The sequence below is a fragment of the Chrysochloris asiatica genome, unplaced genomic scaffold, assembly GCF_000296735.1.
Source record: "Chrysochloris asiatica unplaced genomic scaffold, ChrAsi1.0 scaffold00005, whole genome shotgun sequence".
Taxonomy (NCBI): domain Eukaryota; kingdom Metazoa; phylum Chordata; class Mammalia; order Afrosoricida; family Chrysochloridae; genus Chrysochloris; species Chrysochloris asiatica.
This window is the reverse complement of record NW_006408523.1, coordinates 36335571-36338089: the sequence shown is the minus strand read 5'-3', so window position 1 is coordinate 36338089 and position 2519 is coordinate 36335571.

Genomic DNA, 2519 nt, shown 5'->3' with positions numbered 1-2519 from the left:
TAGGCTCTTTATGAGTAGGAACCCAGACAATGGTACCTATCAACAACAACAACAAAGCGCAGGATAGGTCCTGTATTCACTGTGTCTACATAACACTATTTCTAATATGTTTACTTTTATATTTATTGTATACTCTCATTCTCCTTACCACACTTTTTAGCATGGTTGTTTATCTACACATACACCCACAGATTGTTCTTGTTGCAGAATTGTTTAGTTCATAATATTTACCTTTTACCTTAGTACTCAGGTTTATTTTTGAAGGAACTTCAACTTCATGATTTGGATTACATTAAAGTCTTCACAATGCAGGATATCACAATTTCATTCCTTCATTCTTTCTCAAGTGGTGATTTTTTCCTTCCACATGTTTCCTGGGAAATACTGAAAATTTTTAGTCACAGGCAGATAAATTATCTGAATGAAGATATGTCATATATAAAACACATAAACATTCAACTTATGATCAGCTTTTTAATTTGAGGATAAGCACTTGAACTCAAAGTCAGTTTGAACCACAAAGTTGGCAGTTCAAACTCACCAGCTGCTCCTCAGAAACTCTATACAAGGACACTCTGAGTCAGAACCAATAGGACGGCACTTAACAACAACAACGTAGAAGGTATGGTCAGGATGTGTTCCATTCGAATCATATTTACTTAATATATAAGATCAAAAATAGTTTTAGAAGGTGTCAGTGCAAATAATAAAAGAAAGATTTTGTGAAGAAGCATTTCTATCTGGTAAATGAAATATTTTAAGAAAATTGATAGCAGTTTTGATTGTGAATCTCATTAGGTTTCATTGGTGTTGTAACTGCTATGCAGGCAACATATTTGAGAATTTCATTGTCAGACAAATACAAATACACATCACAACAAGTAAACTTCTCTTTCATGTGGTGATTATGAAGTTTCCTTTATGGTCTTGGTCATGATCCAGGATCAATGATGACTTTGATGAATCTAACATTTCACAGCAGTCAGCAACTTTGTACCTAATCGAAATTGATGAATTTTTTCTTGTCTTCATAAGATCTTCTAATTTGATTGAGGACACATTACAACTGCTGTGTTTCCTCTGTCGTTTTTTTTTTAGTTAAACTGCATACTCCCTGTATGATTAGAAAGGGTGCAAGTGCCAGAAGTTAGTATTTCCAGCTTGCTCATTCATCCTGTCTGCTGAAATGAGTATTACTCATTATAGTCTGTAGTCTTTTTTTTTTTTTCTTTCTTTTTTCTTTTTCCTCATCTCATTAAAAATAAAGAGGAGGTTCTATTGCAAGGGCTTCATTTAAAACACCACCCTGATGAGTCATGCTTTAGTCAAATTTACTAGATAGATTACAAATCCTAAGTACTCTGCATACAAGAGTAGATTTAGTTGTTTGTGTATCAATGGATGCTGCCTGTTGTAATGATTCATGTTTTAATTTGCACATGCAACTTATTGTTTTAAATCTGTAGTTATGAAAGTTTATACAGTCAATAATTTGTAATTTCAATGCTAGGGCAAAGATCTGAAAATTTAGAATATCTCTAAGCACAAGGTAGGACTCTTCTCAATAATAACTCAAATTTAGCAATTTACTTCTATGCCTTGATGTTCAACCAAACAATAGATAGGTCTATAAGGAGAACAAGACATTAGAAAGAGATCCATTCTTTAAAATAATCAACCATTTTAGATAAAAAGAGGAGCATTTGCTCAAAGAAAATGTTGAGAGGCTGGGATGAGTTAATAAACAAGGTATGAAAAGGAGAAACACAGGCAGGAAGTTGGATAAGTGATGCTACATTTCAAAGATTACAACCAATAACATGAAACAAAATATATATGAATTGAATGGAAAACTGAATTACTCTATAAAACATCATTCAATTCATAATACCAAGTTTAAAATAATTAAATACATCTATTTACAAGTGCATATAAAAGAAAACATTTTATAGCTATTTCAAAATATTTTATGTTATTATTATACAGTAAAATGTTAATAGCTCCTACCTATGAATAATAAATGCATTTGTTTATAATATTCTGTATTTTCTCATGGTGTTTGTGATTAAATGTATTAGTTATGTTAATAAAAAAATTAAACAAGTGTGTTACGTACAAGCAAATCTCACAAATAAAAGACACAGATTCTGCTTCAAAAAGCTCATCTCTTGGTCATCAGATAAAAGGGAAAAGAAACTAAGAAAGAAAGTGAAGAAGTAATAACATAAAAATCAAATGATCAATAAATTTAACCAGTATCAAAAGAATTTGAACATGGAATAGATAATGGGTGGCTACCAGCCGCTCCTTGGAAACTCTATACAGAGATGCTATGAGTCCAAATTGACTTGATGGCTCATTAACAACGACAATAGTATTAAGGTTGATTCACACAGGTGAAAAACTTGAGTTTGTCATTTAAAGAAGAGCAGGTTTATCATATAGGTCAAGAGTTATACAGCCTGAGAGAATACTTAAGAAAAGCTGAGTGCTAGTATGTTGCAGACCGTGTAAGACTG